At 38.3% G+C, this 21,976-nt stretch overlaps 1 protein-coding gene and 1 long non-coding RNA gene across 12 annotated transcripts in view; one reads left to right on the top strand and one right to left on the bottom strand.

Annotated features, from left to right (window-relative positions):
* The window catches only part of LOC114255406, a 56,427-nt gene extending 40,339 nt beyond the window's left edge, over window positions 1-16,088 (top strand). Inside the window, exons 2-4 of one of the 2 annotated variants that reach the window (XR_004964751.1) lie at window positions 11,681-11,849; window positions 13,050-13,153; window positions 13,883-16,088. This is a non-coding gene — a long non-coding RNA (uncharacterized LOC114255406). Of the gene's footprint in view, window positions 1-8,856; window positions 11,850-13,049; window positions 13,154-13,882 lie in introns of those variants that run through there. The other variant, XR_003626692.2, reaches the window with a different exon arrangement.
* LOC105832935 (peroxidasin) overlaps window positions 1-21,976 on the bottom strand; it is a 164,417-nt gene that overhangs the window by 52,368 nt on the left and 90,073 nt on the right. The gene's annotated exons all lie outside the window — the stretch shown is intronic.

The following is a 21,976-nucleotide window of genomic DNA, read 5'->3' on the forward strand; positions in this document are numbered from 1 at the left end:
TTTCCCACCTAATATGAACATATATTTATATAATTAGAGAGAAAAGTATTAATTTTGTAAAGACGCACAATTTTATAATTTTCCATTATAAATTGCGTAATTTTTACATATATTACTTACGTAAGTAATATACGTAGAAATTACGCAATTTATAATGTACTTAAGCAAGTAATTTTACATATTTTTTTTCAGTATGTAGTAATCCAGGATGAGACCGAGTCTCCAGGATAAGACCGAGTCATAAACAAGTTGCAGTAATGTAATAAACTTACATTAAGATAATTAAAATGCTAAACGTATCTTTAGACATATCTGACTGACTCGCTTTACCAAGGTAATATCACATGAAGAATCTTTCTTAAAAATTTCTTAATAAATTATAACGGCTTGCTGTGATTTTATAAACTGCCTTAAGCCAGTGATGTTAAATGTTTTTTCAGACGTTTTTTCTAACTAACTTGATTTACCGTGGAAAAACATCAGATTTAAAGAAATTTTTTTTAAAGTAAATAAAAATTAATAATGAGCTATTATGCAAAGTAATATATTATAGATAATAAGGTCAACAACAAACAAGTCAATAATTGACTATTTTATTCTTTGTTGCTAATGAAAACTTTGTGTTCAGTCAAAACGTACAGCACTTCAAACTTTACCATTGTTATTTTGCAATTTTATTATCATTTTCAAATAAACCGTATTGACACGTATGTTTAATTCGTTCGTTATTGGCCTTATCTTCTGCACGTTGCTTTGCCCAATACCAGCCTATTAATTTTTGTTTATTTTTAAAGAAAAATTCTAAGTCTTTTAATACCTCGGCGAAGCAAGTTAATTAGAACACGTCTGAAAAAAAAAAAAAAGTACATCACTCGGTTAACGCAGTCAGTAAAATCGCTGCAAGCTGTTTACGCGTAACATTTCGGTAGCGTAACAAACGGATGCAGCCACGGCGCACTGGATACAGTGAAAACGGCGGAAACAGTCTTTTCCTATCAACCACCCTCTCACCCCCGAGTGACACGTGCGCGACGTAGCGCGACCTCGAAACATGAATTTAGGAGCGTGACAAACGCGAGGCGGGCAGGCAGGAACGCACACGTGCGCCCGGGCGGAGGTGGGCACAATATACACACACGCTACGTGTCCCTCGGGAGGAAACAACACAACGGGTACGTATGCACGCGGAGGACCCGGGGTCACGCGTGTATGCATATGCAGCGCATTTCCATCCCCCCCCCGCGCGCTCAGCGGATGCGGAGGCGACGAGATTGTGAAGCAGTATGCATGGGAATCACGTTGTTGATGTACGAGTGGAGCGGCGCCGTATACGGCATATGCCGCCGTCGTCGTCGGAGCGCGCCGCGACGCCCGCCGCCGTTTCCCCGACCTCAGCGGGCTCAACCCCTGGCGCGGCGGCCTCGCCACCGAGGCTGGCTTGGCTGGCGCTTCACCATCCGCAGCCGCAGCCGCCATGCCGGTAGTCTTACGACCCACTATTTTCGCATAGAGGGAGGAGGGAGAAACATTCCCGTCGCATTTCACAGGGGGTATAAACCACCGGCGGTTGCCGGCTTCCACCCCTCGAACATCGGGGATTCGAACCGCATCGTTCTAAAATAATCCTCTCCATCGTTTTTTACTTCCGTCCACCATTGTTTTCTCCTTTTGCGCGCTGCCTATCTCTTCCCCATCCGCGCTATCTTTTTCCTTCGTTTTCTCTCCACTTCACTTGTCCCTTTGTCGATATACCGATGTATATACGTGCATTTATATACACTCGTTCGGTTACATCGCGTGCCATCGTGCGCCCGGTGTCCAATACCGAAGTTAGCTGCCTCTCCCGCCTTTGTGTTACGCCGCGCGATAATGGACAGACAAATTGCTCTGTTTAGCCGCGGGACAGGAACGAACGTGACTGCACGACAGAGTTAATGTTCTTCGTGAATGTCAGAAAAGAGGCATATCTAATTAAGGGCATTTTGTTTGAACATGGAGTGCATTAGCATAATATCCACACGGAAAAAACAGTTTTGCTGAAGTGCCTAAAATATAAATTTGAAAATGATTTTATTGGAAACTTCTCAAAATAATTATGTAAGGCGTTCAAATTGCTAGAATGTTAAAACCTTCTGCAATATTTATCATAATTGTTAAACGTTCTACATTGTAAGAAAATGATTAGGTAACTTTGAAACCTGCTATTAAATGTGTATGTTTATGCACGTAAAAGTTATAATGTTAAAATTTACAAATAAAATTGTTTTTATAGTAATTAAACAATTTACAAAAGTAAATTTACAATTAAATTTAAGTTTATAAAAATATTTACGCAATTCATCAACAAGTAATTACTATACAATGTTTCTTAAGCTATATATGCGTAAAAATTTAAATATACTATGCGTATTATTATGTATTTTATATTTTAAACATTTGTGCATTTACATAGAAAATTATAAAATATATTAATATAATTTTTTTATCTAATATAAAGTTACATTAACATATATAGAGGTAACAGTATTAATTATTGTAAAAACATGAAATTTTATTCCCATGAATTATGTAATTTTTACATATATTATAAATGTAATTCTACGTCCTTGTAGAAATGTAATACTAATATTACATTTTTATTAGAGCATACCTTTTTTTATAGTGCACTTAACACTGGTCGTTTTCAAATAATTCTAATCAGATCAGGTTTCTTGAAATATATTTGATAAATTGAAGCCGAATCCGTGATTTGTTCTATCCTGTCAGATTTTTTGAAAAAACAAAAAAACATTTTTTTTAAAACTTCCAATAAATGCATTTTTAAATATCTTAAAAAATTTATAGTAAATTGGATGTGCTGTGGATTTTTAAAAACCGGTTCAATAACTAAAGTTTATACTTTGAAATAAAAATATCAAATCTTTTTACCATGAAAATATTATTAAATTTTTAGGAGTAAACGTGGTATTATAATATATATAATATTAATCGACAAAAAAATTTTTATTGAATAGTTGTAATCAGGACAGATGTCTATTGTAGTTCTTGATGCGCTGAATTTGTATTGTAAAATCTATTGTTCTAGTGTAAAATGTATTGTTCTATCTTGTCAGTTTTTTAGAAAAATAAGATTGAAGCTTTCAAAAAGTGCATTTTCAACTTTTATTCTTCTCAAAAATCTGACGTGGTAGAACATTTTCACTTACGGATTGGAATTCAGTACATCAAAAACACCATAGGAAACATCTATTCTGCTTAGAGTTACTTGATTACAATTTTTACTGTCACCTAATGTAATTCTTTTGATAATCCAATGAAATTATTTTCAGATCAAATTATTTTGTAACCAAACTTTCACATACTTCAACCATTCTTTCCGTGCAGCAAATCATTATTCAATCTACATCTAATTTTTGCTTAATCACTTAAAAAATAATATTTCATTTTTTGTAAAAATGTAAATGCGTTTTAATCACTGTACATTATACAATATTATTCCACATTGAAGCGGTGATAAAAGAATTACATTCCGTGTTATATATAGTATAATGTATATTTAAACTAAAGGGTTAAATTAAAGAAAGAGACTGTCCGCAAGCACGCATTCATTTCACAGCCCGTATGAAATAACGTACTCTAAATTATCATCAGCGAATTAACATACAACTATATTACGAAAGTGGTGATGCTGCGAATTGACTTCTACCTGGTGAGACGTATCCTGGCGTCAAGAGCTTTTAATTAAAATATGGAGATCAGAGCGCAAAGCCGGCCATTGTGGCCTCGAGTGGGGCTGCAATAATAACAGATAATATATTGCTCGCGAAAAGCCGCTGTAACTGGCTCTTTGAAACAATGAATTCAAATCCGAGACTCGTTACTGTTGCCGGAACAATAACGTCTCAAATCCAACGACGTCCGCCTGACGATTGCCAAAGCTATATTTATCACCAATATTATCCTACACTCTTTTCCTCCCCCGACAGCTAATGCGCTTATTATATTTATACGAGCGCGCGAGAAGCAGCCCTCTTTTATCCTTTCCGAATCGTTTTTATTTTTTTTTTTTCAAATCTGTGTTCGCACTCGTCCGCCGTTCAATATGCTCAATTCGTTTTGCGTCGTCGTATAAATCGCATACGCGCGATTCCCGCGTCACTTTAACAGCACCGTTAATCAAACAGATAATCTTTACCATACTTCGCCCGCTATCCGCTATATCAAACGACGTCATCGTCCAATTTTTATTGGAATTTTACGCTCCGGTTATTACAGATAGCTGCATCACGTTGCGACGGGTTTGCGCCGACGCGCCGCGCCGCCAGGACTCGGGGTATGGACATGAAAGAAACCAGAGTAAATACAATAATTACGTTCGTGCGCGCGCGCGACGCTCGACGATTCTATCGCTCCGATTTTTTTCACGGGAAACTCGCAATTTTCCACGGGCCAAAGTAGTTACTCTGTACTCCGTGATATGCGTTTCACGCACTGTTAAACGCACGTACGCACGTACATACGCGTGGGAATACATCCTCATTAGACTACTCTGACTCGGTCTAGTTAACTGATTGGTTTGCCAGTCATCTCGATTTCACGCTTCGCGGGATCTGGTGTCTGTTGTGTCCTTGCACTGAACATTAACGGATATTGCGTATCGATACGTTGCGTATCGACGTGATCACGAACATTGCGGCACCGTCGAGCCTCTCCGTCTTCAATACGAATTAGGGCTCGTTGCCAGCCAAAAGCATATTGTACGAGTTCAAAGTGGAAAGAAAGCAGTTTGGGTATTTCGGACAGTTCTGACAGTATTATAAGAGAAGATTGGAAACGCAGAAGAGCGGTTTCCCACGAGTTGTTTTTTTCTATATCTAATACGTGAAAAAAATTGAAGTTTGACTTACAATCGTCTTGGACTTTCAGATCTAAAGTGAATAAAAACAGTTGGAATTTTTACATAAATATACTCTCGGTTCGATTTTGACAACTGAATCGAACTATTTGACGTTCAGTCTTGAGATTCGTCCGAACTGTTCCATCATATCCTGACGTTTCCGTTCGAAAGCTAGCTCGAAGTGCTAGCTTTCGAACGGACGGTGTCTCAATTGGTGAAAATGCACGATCGCAGGCAAACGGTGGATTGTTCGGTGCGCCATTTCTCGGATCAGGGAGGCAAGCTTTACTTAAACGTAGTATTATTCAGTAAACCGCAGGGATTCAGCGGCTCAAGGATAATAACGCTTAACTGCAAGCGATGGAATCGATCCTTCGACCCTGATAGGCAAAAACCCCTCCTTTATTGATTTATTCCTCTTCGGAGTCTTTAACTTATTCTTTTTATTTCCTCGTCCTTTCCATTCTTCTCCGCTTATATGTATATGCTGGGAACTCTTTTCCCCCAAGTTCTTTTTCTCTATTAATGTCAACTTCAGCCACCCTATATAATCTCTTGAGAAAACAGCTTAACAATACACGTTACCGGAACCATAAATAATTGTAATATATCGTGACAATATTCGATATTATCTACCGTTACAATAATATTGTTTTATTCTCCATAAAATTAAACTCCACTCGATGTGTCTCTCTCTCTCTCTCCCTCCCTCTCTCTCTCTCTCTCTCTCTTTCTTTTTCTCTCTGAATGCGGAGAAATGCACTTTAAGCGCGTAGGCAAACGGAAACTGGGAGCACAAAGGAAAGGAAAAAAGCACGACGGCAAAAGAATAAAACCGGGAGACACAAGCCGCAGGAGAAGAGGGGGAGAGAGAGGTTGCGTTTTATGGGAGAACATATAAATTCCTATTCCAAGTCCCTGAGAAAACCCGGCAAGAAAAGGAGATGACTTTATCGATCGTTTCTAAAGCTTACCGTTATCCAGATACGGCGGGCTGTGTGTGATGTTTTAGCGAACGGAAAAAAAGTCCCGGCGAATTTAACCGACCCAAAGATCAGTGGGTAACACACCACCCATCAACCAGAGCCACCACTTTCTTTATCCGATAAGAGGAAATTGAAGCTTAATCGGGAACATCTCTCGCGCGCGCACCTACCTACAAAATAAATATGTCTCGCTTCGTCGCTTACGATAATATGTACGTCATTAATGTGCCATAGTTTGAAAATCAATATCCAGGAAGCGAGACGAGCTTACTTATACGTGATCTATAATTCGAACAATTTCGAACAAATTCCACAGCAGAAGCGAAAAGTATTTCATTGTAACGTGAAATACAAGGAGCAGCTCTCTCTCTCTCTCTCTCTCTCTCTCTCTCTCTCTCTTTCTCTCTCTATTTAATCGAACAAAGGGAGTTCGATAGCGCGCGCACTTACACCGGATGTATTATATAATAATATATGGAGTCCCAATGTGAAAGTAACGCGTCCAATTCAAATCATTGATAACGAGGCGAAGCTTAGCTCAGCTCAATCCGCATATGATAACAATCCATTGTTTATCGCTCCATTGTATGCATCTAACAATGCACCTGACATGCTTGACCTAACGTTGCTAAGCAGCAGCGATCTGTCACATACTTGAGTCAACATCTTGGGTATTAAGTGATTTATTTAGGCGCGCTATTGTTTGCATCAAGAGTCGCAGCGGTGGGTAATTGCAGCGAGTGCGAATTAGATACTAATTCAGATCATCGAGAGTTAAACTTTACGGAATTACGTGTTTGAGCAGCGTGATACATCGCCAATAAGATTTGCAGCGTACAATAAAATGACGTGGTATGTTGTGGGAGTAATATCGAGTGTAAACTGTTTAATTCCGATCCACCCACAATCACAGCAGTAGCCCCTATTTAATTAGACGCAAATTACACTGGAGATGACATTAAGTGCTATTCATACGCAGAGAGGGAGATGAGGGGTAATCGATTGCTGATAGCGTGACGAATAATCCACTGCATGTAGCGTGCATGGAGGTACGCAGGAGCCTCGAGTAAATGAAAGCGTAAAAGTGCGATGTGCACGAAACCGAATATATTATTCGGAAATGAGCCGAGCGCGTTCTCGCAGAATATTATTTGCGCTTGCAAATAATACTTTGACTGGTCATGGAAATTGCATTCGTGTATCCCCCCCATTAGAAAATTGGTATTACGAAAACGCAAACGGTAAAATAAAATATCGTAAAATTCAATGGAAAGGATATTAATAACTTATTGCGAAAGGAATTATCGATCCTAATGTCAGTATTCATCGCAAACTCGACCGTTTTTATTAAAATACATACTTTTCCACTGCGGGGGAAATGTGCAAAAATCGTGCGACCGATTCAAAGCGCAATTAAACGTGTGACGTTAATCGAGTTAAATTTTAAGATGGATCGGCACGCAATTCACCCCACGGCGAAAATATCGTCTATTCGCGAAAACTGATCGGCCCACTTCGAATTAAATGAAATTGCAATTACTGCATTGGTTTAATCGCGCATCGTCGATCACCCTGACGGTATACGAGTAACTAACGAACCGGCGGCAGACATTTCCTGACTCTTGTTGATTAATACTGCGCGCCGGCCTTTCACGTTCATCGATTAAGTGCATCTACTAATTTACTACGCAACAAAGATAAATTCACGAATGAATAAAATGATTTATCGTTTGCGTTTATAAGTTAATCAATTGCGTCCGACGGATCAGCGAACCCGGATAATCGTATCAATATCAATTGAAATCAACAATGCAAAAATGCACGTTTACTGACATTTAGGGTCGACAAAATTTCACGGGAAAGTTTTTCGAGTTCCCCAAGTCGAGAAATTCTTGAATAAATAAATCCCGCGTCGCAGGTTTGAAAATATTTTCGATTGCGCTCGCGCAATTTGCGCGGATCTCGGAACGAACTGGACGCGACGCGGTAAGTACGGTCGGTAAAGAACGCCTCATTAAAACTTGATCCCGCGATTTCGAAGGGTCCCCGTGGAAATGGAACGCAGCTTCATACGACGAAATCCCACGAAAGTATCTTTCCACGGTGCGGAGTTACGATAAGTGGCGGAGTCAACGTTGATGACACTTTGTCCCGTCCGCACCGGTCTCTACCCCGTGGTTCTTTCGTGGCACCGGGTACCTCTACTTTTCCCCTGAGTTTCTCCACGATATTGCTTAGAGTAAGCCATGTGCCAGCCGTGCGCCTTGCGCTCCGGGGTATAAATTTAAAATTATGCAAGTAATGCATAGTTTCTGCCCGCCCACATACCGAGCGCCGCCGCCGACGACGCCGCCGCGCCGAGGAAGAATGGTCGGAAAGGATGAGTCGCGATAATAGACTTTCAGTGATAAAACGCGGCCTTATATTGAAGCGGCTTACGTCGGCTGGTGTGTCATCGGACGGGTGGGAAGGGGGTGGGAGAGAGGGATGAAACTATTACCGGCTAGTTGACGAGGCATATTTCAGCCGTTAAGACCGGCGCTCTCGGCTCGAAAACGAAAAGCATAATGATAATTCTCGATGAGACGAGGACAAATTGCTGCGGAGGAGGAAAACGGGACTTTTAATATCAAATTCGTCGCACTAAGAGGCGTATCCGTACGACTTCCTCAAAAATTATGAAAGAATGAAAAGGCGCTTTTAATCTTTAAATTTACTGAAAGCTGCTCTACTCATGTACTACATGCCGCGATAACATTTTCTGCGACGATATTTTTTTATAAAGTTCTCTCAAAAGTTTTTTTTATAATCAAATAAGATGACAGCGTATGTTGTTTGAAAATATAGCTTGTAAAAAAACAGCCTTATATCGTATTGAAAAATGTAAAAATACATAAAAATCTATTCTTTAAAAAAATATTGCAGATACGTGAGAAAAAAATAGTGGCAGCAACCATAATATCACTATAATTTATAGTCATTTTTTACTGTGCTTCTATAGTTATTTAACAATATAAATTACAGTTTATTTAAACTATATTAAAATTCCCATAATCGTAATATTGATCCATATAATCTAAGATATGGTTGCTATAACTAAATTGGAGATTTTAATATAGCAAGTAGTACCATAAAACAATCATTATAAGCATCCATTGTAAGTATATGGTTTTTATTACCAATATAATAATAATAATTACAATAAAAATATTATTCTCGACTGTAATTACTTTACTATGCAATTATAGTCGCAAATATCATACATTTTTTCTCAATGTATGTAGTAATATATCAACGGGAGAGATGAATGAAAAAAAAAAACCATTTGAATATACGCATGTCAATAAACCATTGAGTATCGAAAGACGAGAAATTCCATTTCAATCCTTTTTCCTTCTTTGTTCGCAACTAACGAGAGTTCGATGAGAAGGAGGGAAAGGAATTTATTCCTGGCTGCTGAAACAGCCACTTAAAATCACCAATTTGCCGATAGCCAAAGGGCGACACTTAAGTATAATTCGTGGGGGGTCATCTTTCACTGTAACCTACCGACAACAGGCAACCCGCGAGAAAGGCGAGGGTAAATATTAGCAAAGAGGAGGGCGGGGCTTGCTTGTGGAGGGCGATTTAATAGCGAGGCCTGCTATTTGAATCGCAAATTCCGGCACGCTTACGCGGGACGTGCGCGGGTAGAAAATAATTAAGGATTTATGGTTTTCGTATAAATTTGCCTAATTCGCGTACGCTCGACGATGCAGCGCGACGACTCGCGGTCGTCGTTCTTCTTCATCGCGACGAAACTCGCACCCGCGATAGATAATATACCGTATGCGCTTTACGTAGTTGATGTGTGTGTGTGTGTGTGTCGCGCGCGAGATTATCCCGACGTCGCTATAACATTTATCGCGAATACGCGTCATATACAGATTCCAGACACTCTGTAAAAAAGTCGCCGGATTAGCGAAACGCCACGTTTCGCGATAACGCACACGGCGGGCTTAGCGGAGCTTCAGCAACACGGTAATTTTCGATTTCAGATATAATCGACTGAAAAAACTTTTATATTCGAGGGACTAATAAAAATATTTAGAAAACTTTTAAAATTAAGTGGGAAATATAATAAAAAGTAATTTAAGTGACACGCATTCAATACTCTTCCCTAATATAAATATTCCCAAAGATAAATCATTAATTTTTCTTGCAAATACATTGTTTATGACTTGCCGAGTAAATTTAATATTAATTTTTTCTTTAGAACAAACGAAATAACGGATGTATTCTAAAAAAAAATACTCTCAAAAGTTGTGTTTAAGATTCTTCTTACTCGACAAAAGTGCATCCATTTTAAGTAATTTTATAAAATAGTTTGTTATTCTTACACTTATCTAGTTACACTGGTGATAAAGCGTCGATCGCATCTGACAGAGCGAGTAAGTGACGCGATACTTTGTAACTTCCGACGTGCCGGAAGTCATCAAGCTACCGTACGGAAATAAGACATTATCGATCGAGTGTATAAAGCTTGTGGTCTTTATAGGCTAGCGTAATATATCATGATATAACGGGCAGAAGTAGTTGAAGAAGGCAGGGATACATCGATCATCGTGATAGAACAAATGTCAAATAGAAACAATCGCGGCGGAATAGAAACGAGATGTACAGAAACAGAAGGAAATAATTCAAATGCAGATTAAAATATATTAATTTCAAAACGCGATGAAAATTCGTCACATCTCTAATTAGTATTTAAAAAATATATATATACATATATATTAAACGTTCACGACAAAATGTTCTAATGTCATCGTATAGTAAATTAATCCTTCTTGAACTAAAAGCTTCAAGATGAAATAACGTAACGAAGGCAAGGAGGCAAAGAGGTTTCGCGATTTTAGAACAGCGAGAACTTTGCCGCGCGGTCGTTACATCACGAGAGATCCGGGTCGTGTTAGCCCGTACGAAGCCGAGCCTCTCTCTCAGCTATTATTCCGCGGTTTCTCGTCGTCTTCTTTTCTCCTTTCACGCGCGTCCCATGCACCTCGTTTCAAATCTTCTTCCCCGACGACAGCCCGCCCTGCGTCCCTATGTTCTCCGCCCTTCTTCCTTTTACAGCTGTTCAGCCTCGGCGTCTAGCATGCGACCTGTTTGTGATACACACGGGACTAACAGAATGTTTACAAGCCAAGGAGGTAATAGAAAACATCCTCGCGTCGTATGTGCCGATATGACCCAACGGAATTGTAGATGAGGTGCATCGCTCCTCCTTATGCATTTCATTTCCGCGCCCAGCGCTCGACACAGCGCGTGGGAAAGTAGAGAGACACAGTGGAGGCGAGAAGAAAAAAATTGACAATGTTCTTAACATTATTTCGCCGGCAGGCGAAATTTTGTTGCAGGAAGCGCGACGCATTATTTTCGCAAGGGTGGACAAAAATCCGTTTTTCACGTTCGTAATAAAAGCTCGCCGGGGGAAAAATGGTTTGTGCGGCTTATGAAATTATTTCGTTACATCCGCATCTTTTTTCGTATCTTACGCAAGTCACGTAATTACGTCAAGAGAGAGAGAGTCACGTAGTAATTTAAGGAATATATGGTAAATAAAATGTACACACTGGAGTTAAGTACAGTGGTATAAGTATGCAGAGAACGCAGAGATAGCTGTTGGTTAGCGGCGCCATAATATTCGTGTTTATCGTGTGAATTTCACAGCTCCTTAACAAATTCTCCGGGCGCTCTTAGCTCCACTAGCATTTTTCCCGCTTCGTCTATCCATTAACGACGGTTCTAATTTTCGCAGGAAGGCGAACTACGACGCCTCCCCCCTGGCCTCGCGCAATCTACCATCCCGAGATCCTCGCGAGAGAAAGCGAGAGAGCAGGAACAGATACAAAACGACGGAGAAATGGAAAACGCAGCGGGGGAAGACGTAGAAAAATAGAAGAGCGCCGGATACGGGAGGATCAACGGTAATTTTGAAGTCACGCACGATCGTTAATCTAAATTCCAGGGCTCTATTCCTGACGCGCTCGGGCGGGCATACCGACGTCGGCACGGCGAAAATGCATCTGCCTCCCGCACCGAAGTCGAGTACATCAGCGAGAGCGAACTGCTGATGCGAACTGCAAATTGAATTCGGTTTATCGCCCGAAACGCACGATTCCCCCCGCGTGATACTGCGGCATTACTCATGCTATCCGACATCGGGCTATTTTGCCTCAGCATCGCATGATTTATTTTCCGATCATTACGTTTGATGGGCTAATATTTATCTTACGTCGCGTCGGGCAAAGAAGAAGACGGATGGACTCACCGAAACCACGAATTATTAACTCTTGGAATTTTATTCCGTTGAGTCCTAGTTTAGTCTTTGCGTAATGATATCGTAAAATTTATTGAGTTGCAGCTACACGAGCTACACTTTGTCGTAACGTATTATAAATATTAATTAGAACTTCAAACAATTGGTATTTCGACAAATATTATATCGTATTATCGTTATCCCGGCACTAATTAAAGCTCACACTGAGGCTTTCAATGAAATCACAATAAATCCTTTTATCAATAACCGTATTAATGATATTAATTATAGTCAATCTGTATTAAAAACGTGAAATTAGTGAAAACAAGGCTTCTCCAATAAATCATTACTGGCATATTGTTTTTTTTTTTAAGGCTCGAAACATTTAAAAAATTTAATCACCAGCTATTTCGCAGTTTTTATTACGTATTTCCAATAACCTACTTTATAAAATTACGAAATGAGTAAATTGTTGCAAAACTATCAGTACAATCTCTCTCGAATTTAACATCACAAAAAAAAAATAGTAATCTCTCAATTGCAAGCAGAATGCTTTATAAATTATAATATCATGGCGAATTTGATTGGGCGCACTAGTGCGCACTGGTGCACATTAAAGCCACTGTTCACTAATATAATCTAAGTATAGAAATGACATATCATATATTACATATCTTTACGTTTATTGGGCGTACGGTTTGGTGTACGGCTTTAATGTGCACCAGTGTGCACTAATGCGTCCAATCGAATTCGCTATTAGTAATTCTAATTGTATAATACATACCTAAGAGATAGAATCAACGCTTTTATTGTTAATTAAAGGAATATTTTTGTTTTCAGGTTTTATAAATTGATTATTATTTTTTAGGTATTTTCAATAGTGTAAACCTTGATTGAGAGAGAAAGAGGGAGAGAGAGAGAGAGAGAGAGAGAGAGAGAGAGAGAGAGAGAGAGAGAGAGAGCAGATTAAAGGTGAGATTTACAAAAGTTTTTATTAACTTATGAACTTATAAACTGTTTGCAAAATTTTTAACGAGTTTTCTCCGAAACAACATTTTTTAAAATTGTTATCGCGATAACTCATCTAGTTTTAATCCCATTAATTCAAAATTTTTTAGGAGATATTTATATTTTTCTCTCTCATCCAAACTACAATCAGAAATTTACCTAACTTTTCGATTTTCGACAACAAAAGTAAAAAAGGATTTTTTTTCAAAAGTACCCCAACTTTGTAAAAATCAATTTCTGAACTTGATTATAGAATTTGGAAAATTACACTTATAACTAAATTTATTTGAATTTTTTGTTTTCGATAATTTCTGCATCTTAAATCACATGGCAACAGTGAGACGATATTTTTCATGCGCCCATATTTGCAAATAGTTGCCAAAAATATCTTTCTTAATGTTCGGCAAAAATTTGTAAAGAGACATGCAAACAAAAAGTAAATGTATCAAGTTTACAGTTAAAGAATTTATAGTTATCTTCTAATTCTTAAAAATGGATATAAAAATATTATCCAAAACAAAAGCATCCCTTTCATGAATGCACTTTGCACAACAACGGTAGTTGGCGTTACGAAATCAAAGATAAATAATTCACTTGCCGTACGACCGCATATCTTTATCAGTAATTGCAATTTTATGAATAACACTGCACGTTTGTCTCGAAAGTGCTTAAAGACGCTTTTCACGACTGCAGAAGCCGAACGAATGGACCAAAAGAGATAAGGTGAGTGCCGGTTGCACAAAGGAAACTGTCAATGCCGCATTCGAGTCGCGCGAGGATGCGCGTTTCAAACGTAACGATGCAAGAGAAACGATCATTCCCAATAGGAACATAAATTTCAGGGGCACTTGCGCTCATACCGGCTAGATTCAAGAACGGTGTACAGCTCTGCGATGAAGCATCCATCGTCTGAACTCCGCACGCGGACAGACAGAATTATCAACCCCCGAAGGGTCGTAATTCCCGTAACTGCCTCGTAGGATGTATCGCCCAGCGAGAGATATATATGCCTGATACGCTATATGTACGGTCGGGATACGTACGCACTGCCCAACCCGGGCAGCACCCCATTATAATCGCCGTCGCTTCTTTCGCTGATTAAGCCCTCCTAATCCGACTGATAAGTATCGACCAATCGTAAGTGAGATTTGCGTAATTTTCACTGACAGCGGAACGCAACGTATCGAGGATAAACCAGGCGCAGGATACAGGATTGCTTTCGAGCGTAGACAAAGAGACATCTTGATAAACTCTATCACCTCTCGAGACAACGCCGTATCTGTTTTTCGTCTCCGCGGGACGCTGGCGCGGGAGAGAAAAATGCTTCGGGATAAAATAAAAGTCGTACTCGGTGGAGAAGGGTAGCAGCGGCTTGACAGCGCTCACGAGGGATGCTCGATTTAACCTTGCTACAGTAAGGAAGAGGAATCGATGGCTCGCACACATTCAGAGGATAAATCCTCGATAACCAAAAAGACAACCTCCGCTTGAGGCAAGAGAAAAACGAAAATACGCTCACGCCCTTGGCAATTTAACTCTTATTTCCATTGTAGCGCACGTGATTGTGATAAGATCAGCATTTAAAAGAACAACGCGTTCCGGATGTTTATCACCTAGAAGATGATCGGTGTCCCATTAAATGTAGTTGAAACCGTGATTATTTTACGATTATTTGTATTTCCCCGATAAGCTGGACATCGACAGTTAAGGAAAACGTTGTAATAATTGTGATCCCGAAAAAATGTTTCGCTTAGGAGTCGTTCATTTTTTTTTTTTTTTTCCAATCCGTATGGATTACACTTACAAATCTCCGCAGCAAGCGGAAGCGTGCAAGAATCGCGAAAGCCATAGGAAGAAATATAGAAAGATCAAGTTGGAATAATATATATAGACTGTTTCATCTCGGAGAGGATAAATCCTCCGAAAAGGGTTTTCTGTTCTCCAACCAGGCACGCGCATTTTTCGTACGAATCACTCAGAAGCGCATATATATGTTAACGGATAAAACTGAGCGCGGAACAAACACCTTACAAGTGCACAATTTTGTCAGAATAAACCCTTGTTTGAGTCACGTTTCGGGTCAGGTCACTTCCATCAGGTAATCTAACATGTAAGTAACGTTTTCAAAAGTGCTGAGAGCAACTCGATCTGCTTACCAAAAAGCCCTTTCAGTAAATACGACAGTGAATATGGTTGTAGACACGATATTTTGCTATTGTAATTAAATTATATATTATAATTTATAAATATAATTCCAACAGTCGTAATAGTTATAATTCATTTTAGTTAAATTCTGTCTTAATAGAATTTTTATTTTGAAAACTTTATCGCTAAAGAATGTTTTACCATGATGGTTGTATCATCAGTTACGGTACACTCTGCACAACATAATCTGAAAAAAGGTTATGGAACATCTTACATAACGTAACCGGGAAGATGACTCCACAAAAAAATAAGTCAAAAATGTTGAAAAAAAATTACGTATAATGCATTACTTTCGAGATAATCAAATTAAAAAATTGACATATTTTTAACACAAAATATAACGTACAATTTCGTTTTTTGATAATCGTACTTTAATATCATTATTTATACATAGACTAATAAGATGGATCATGTGGTGTAAATACAGTTGTTCAAAAAAAAATTATATTTAACATACTTTTTGTAAAGGCAATTATGTATTTACATAATTTTTTATAGCAATTGATTTATCTCGTTATTATTTGCATAAAGGTATTAAAGTACGGTTAACTAAAAATAAATAGTTTACGAGATATTTCAGATTTCATGTCAAAATATACCAATTTTCAAATTCGATTATCTCGGGAATAATAAAAAAGATTATTCTCTCTCTATGTATTTGACTTACAATAGAGTCACTGCACCAATAAACAAATAAAAACAACATAGTTACAGTATGATTACATTTTTAAGTGAAAAATAATAGTTTAATCAAATCTGTAGTATAAATTTAACAAATATAAATTGATTTGCAATTTATTATTTTAAAATCTTATTGTAATATTTTCTTAAATATTTTTGCTAGTTAAACGACAAGTGTAGTTTTTGTTTTTTTCTTGTAAAAACATTTCTTCCCGATTATATTACAAATTACAACGTTTAAATTTCTGAGAACACAACGAATGACAAACGACCGCCCTGAGGACAAGACGTCGAGGAAAACAATTTGGCTCCAAATTTTTTTCTACAAAATCTATATTTTATCCAAAGAGCCACTCGTTTCACAGTGGAGTTAAGATTACGACGTTCTGAAACGATCTCGTCGCCATTTGTCTGGCGAGTGCCGCAACGAGGAGCGAACGGGAGGATGCGGCATGCGAGGACGAAATGGCGAGGCTGGCAGAAGGAAGGCAGAAGGCGAAATGGCGGCATTCTATCTTGCGCCGCGAAGACAATATTGCTCAAAGACGCTTTAAAAGTTCGGTAATAGAAGGCACTATCCCCGCGAATGACACCGCGCGCGGCTCGCATTCGGCTCGCTTTTCCTCGCTATTTCCCCTTTCTTCCTTTTCCGTCTGTTCTCGAGGGCGCGCGCGCGCTTTCTCCGTCCCAGAGCACACGCATCCGCCTCGTCGGCGCTCCCAAGACGCTCGGAAATCGCAGGAACTCCACCGCTTTTCCCGAGACGTGAATCTTAAAAATTGGCCGTGCGAAAGCGTTCGCTTTCCGCAATCGGATTCCCCGCGTCACGTACGGTACAGACCTCCCTCTCGCTCGTTCTCTTTCGGATTTAATCCGAAACTATCGCGACAACTTCCTCGCTCAGATGTATTAAAGTGGAATTATGAATGCAAATTATTTACGAAAATCCTTAACGTGAGTAGCATGTGTCAAAGTGTTCATTATGCGCATTAAAATTAATGAAGTACCAAGAAAATATGAAAGAGCTTGTATGCGATTGCGGGCATCAGATGCATAAATTTACATGAATAATACAAATATAATATATATGTCCACAGCGCGCATTAAGCTTTCGATACAATGAATATAAATAATAACATCAAGCTCATAATATCGCTTGATTGAACGCGTACCAGTTAATAACGTAATTAAATCGGTATCGCGTGATATTATTACATTAAATATGCTTCATAATTTCGACGAAATAAAAAAACCGTCAAGAATAAATTATCGGCCAAGAAAATAATGCCGTCGGATTTTTATTTCGATAATACGCGCGTATTACGTATTAACGCAAAATCCGCTTCGCAGTTTCAGCCAACAGGTACCGCCGTATTTCGTGCCGGAGACGGTTGCATAATATGGCGCGGCCTACAACAGGACGGTAATGCCATTACTAACCATCCAGCAAAGCTTCAAGAACCACTAGGCCCGCGGCGGGCATTAATTTTTCTCACCGCGGCCAAACCTACTCCGACGTTATTTACCGGAGCGAAACCGAGAAAAACGAGGCAGTAGTCGCGAGCGAAGGAGGGATGGGAGAAAGAGGGAGAAGAGCCACAGCCCCGGTTGCGCGCTGCATCGGTCGGGAACAACGCCGCCGCCGGCCAGCCGCGAGACGAGCGACGTGAAACGTTGCTGGAAAAGGGCCTTCTGCCATTTCGTAAATCAGCCTGGCGAGCTAAAAGCTTTGCCCGAAGTCGGTGCACCATGAAAAGATCTAATGCGCGTCGCCGTGCGGTGCGCCAAGCTGCCGGGCTACGGTCAGAAAAACATCATTACGGAAATGCGCGTCGCCGTGCCATGTTTTTTTTTTATTATTTTTTTTTAATAACAGTGCCCACAAACATGTCACCGCGCAAAAAGTTGTATGTTAATATCGACGGTGTACGCGCATGATATATCAGGAGCTCGATGCATTCAAAACTCGATGTATTCAATTCCGAATCCAATTACACCTTGCATGCCACTGTGAAATTTGCCTCATGCACTATTTGCAGCTAATCACACGCGGTCGCGCATTTTCCATGGAAAATATTAATTATCTGTTACTCTCTCGACACGAAGCCATAATAAAGAAAGTTGCCTTCTCCCTACTATCCTGTTAAAGCCAACCAGGTGTGGCTAATAGAACTTAAATGGAATTAAAACTCATATTAAACGTTAAAAGTTTATTAATTTTTTATCTAACTGCATTAACGCCCTTTTTGCTTCTAACTTTGAATTTTATTTCGTTAAAACGTAACAAACTTTGAAAAGTCTACTAATTATTACACGGTTAATCACTTAAACGTATACGTATTTCTCTCTCTCTCTCTCTCTCTCTCTCTCTCTCTCTCTCTCTCTCTCTCTCTCTCTCTCTCCCCTTCTCTTTCTCTCTCCTTACTGCTTTTTAAATTAACAATTTTCAATTTTATACGGATATCCCATAAATGTAGAATACAAGTGACGTACGATATTTTAATATAATGCACTCTCTGAAGATTAAAATTAAATTAAAATTTAATTAATCAATATTAAATTAATTATAGTCGAAATATTCTAACGTAAAAATATCGATGGAGATGCAAGTTATATAACTTAGCGTCCTTAAATTTTTACGTGTCAAAAGAAATCAATGTGCGATTTTACTCAATCGAAAGGAACTGAGCTACTAGTGATCGGGAAACGCTAACGTTTGTCACTACCGTGTAACGAGAAGTAATATCGAGAAAAATTGCTCGCACCTATTTCGTAACGGCTCCAATCTCTTAAGTTTCAATAACGAAATAAATAAATTACGTGTATTACGAAACGCCCGTTCCGACAAATAATTCGCTTGATATGTAGTTAATTTTGATTGAGTCGAACGGTAATTGTTGCTTCTAAATGGGGAACAATGACGTTCACTTGCGCTCGTCACATTAAGAGAAATAATATCGTTGCGGCACGCGAGTTTCACGGCGTGCGAATGATAACGCTCTGGCCTTGATACGCAACAGATCTTTTGTTTGCATACGGCACATTGTTCGTGCAAAACAGCTCGGTATCCGTTTTCCACGAATTTCAAGCTCGACGTCGCCCGTAACGCGGCAATATTATTTCGCGTAACATGATCGCGACAAGCGAACGTTATCGTTCCCTATCAACAAATAGCAATTACTATTCTACTTGATTAATCTGAATATTGAGTCGACGATAATTAAAGCAGTTACTGTTTCATCGCGATAAGCGGGGTTTTTTTTTTTATTCGTGCTTTCTCACTGATTTAAACGTGTTTTCCATCGTTTTCTCCGATTTTAGAGAGCGGAATGACGTATACAAATCGGATCAAATTGTTTTAGTAACATACGGAGAGTAATATTCATAATTGCGAATTTATATTGAAGATCTTAAGCCTACTTATACAGTCTTAAGACTCCATTCAACTAATAAAATGATTATACAACGTTTGAAGATCGTAGTTTGAAGACGATATTAAAGATCTACTATGAATATTACCCGTAATAGACGTATTCCATCACTTACCACGAGCTTTCTGAAATTTCAGTCATGAATCGAATTAGTCGTAAGTCAAATAGCATTTATATTTCATATGAATACATTACTTATGCAAAATAATTATTTCATTAATAACAATCATTTATATTCTCGATATTGGAAGTAATAAAGATAATTGTAACAAGGTAACTGAGAGTAACATGGCGTACTTGCCGCGCATCAAATTAATATACATATTTGTATATTTACTTCATTTAACATATGTTTGATAATATGTACGATTCGATTAAAACACTCATTAGCGATCTTCAAATAATAATCATTTCCGCAGTCTCGTATTTCTTAATACACTTCAAATTAAAGTGTAAAGAAAAGCATTTATGTGTGTGATTCAGTTTTTCGCGTAAAATTAACACCAAAACGTATTAAATTAACGTTAAAATATGTAAATTAACTTCAATAAGTGATTAAAAAATAATCTTCTCTTAAAAATATAACTTAATACAATATTTAGATTAATATTTAATTAATATTTGAATCATTCGCGAACGCTTTGTTATAACCTATCAATAATTAACATTTAACATGCCGCGGTCATGAATCATGAGGGTTACCTGTATTACTAATCAGAATACTTTCAGTGCGAATCTGTTTGATAAAGTATTAAATTTTTTAGGATGTGATAACACAAGTATCTAATTAACACGCGCGACTTTGGTATTTATTAACATGATAAATAGCGCGTTACGTAAAGTTGGAATACTATCATTTGTACGTTGAGACTCGAGCAGATATGCTGTGTTATCGTATCGTCATTACTTAAAATACGAATATTCTTGACGATTAACAATTATTAATAGTTAACTTCTGTGATGAATGAAGTGTGTCGTAGGGCGTTATTTATCAAGGAAGATACGTCGCGATTTATCTTCTTCGCATTGTTTACCCGCTTTGAAATGATGAAGTGCATGTGTTGCGTAGAATTAAAATCGAAAAATATCGTTTAAAACGTCATATATAGTTTGCAATTCAACGTATATAATTAACTGTCTTTTTGTATAATTTAAACGCAACAAAGGAACCGGAAAGGAGGCAGATTTCTGAAAAATATCGGACCACGGCGGAGCAACCATGGGGTAATTCGTTGATTATCATTTTGCTTGTTGCTGAGGAATTGTTTACAATTATTATTTCATGTACACGAATTATATTCTGAAATATTATTTTCGGTGCTCTGGTAATTTTGATGTATTTACATTTTACAAAGTTCAATGTAGTTTATACTGCAACTCTGGTGCTGTGCAACGTAAGTGACAAATTATTTTTTTATTTTAATTTAGTGTAGTGGACATCTGTAAAAACTGAATGTTGTACAAAATTTAAGATGTAGATTCTATACATTGAGAAAAAATATGTTTAAAAAAGAAAATTTTCTTTAATTTTAGTAAATCATATATTTGTATACAATTGTCGAACGTATTTTCTTAAAGAACAAGGATTGTACTTATTTATTTGAAGAATATAATTTCATTTTTTTTTCTTTCCAAACATTTTTTAAAACAAAATTAAGATTTTGTATTTTATGTCGTTAAATTGTTCTAAAACTTTATATTTTACATAAGTATTACAAATATAAATAAAATTTATTTAAATAATTATTTTATTTAAATAAAAATATTAAATTTTAATAGAAATTGTATTAACACTTAATAAAATTTACTAATGACATTTAATTTTGTAGACGGGGAGAAACAGGGAGAGACCGGGAGAGACGGGGAGAGACCGGGAGAGGCGGGGAGAGATCGGGAGAGACGGGGAGTGACGGGGAGAGACCGGGAGAGACGGAGAGAAACCGGGAATAACAGGGAGAGACCAGGAGAGACCGGGAGAGACGGGAAGAGACGGGTAGAGATGGGGAGAGATCGGGAGAGACCGGGAGAGACGGGGAGAGACCGGGAGAGACCGGGAGAGACGGGGAGAGACGGGGAGAGACGGGGAGAGACGGGGAGAGACCGGGAGAGACGGAGAGAAACGGGGAGAGACCGGAAGAGACGGGGAGAGACCGGGAGAATCGAGTAGAGACAGAAAGAGTCGGGGAAAGACCAGGAGAGACGGTGAGAGACGGGAGAGACCGGGAGAAGCGAAGAATGTTTCTATTGTGTTTAAATTAAAGTAATAAGAAAAATAAAGATGGCTGTTATTTTATTGAAAAAAAGGAACTTATTTAAAACAGTCTTTTGAATGGATTTCTAAATCCATGGCAGCTTTTAGAAAAAAAAGTTAGAAGTACGTAAATAAATAAATATTAGATTTATTAAAGATAAATGCTTATTCAAAAATAAAATAAAAAGAGCAACAATAAGGCTCTTGAAAGTTAAACAA

The sequence above is a fragment of the Monomorium pharaonis genome, chromosome 10, assembly GCF_013373865.1.
Source record: "Monomorium pharaonis isolate MP-MQ-018 chromosome 10, ASM1337386v2, whole genome shotgun sequence".
In the NCBI taxonomy this organism is placed as follows: domain Eukaryota; kingdom Metazoa; phylum Arthropoda; class Insecta; order Hymenoptera; family Formicidae; genus Monomorium; species Monomorium pharaonis.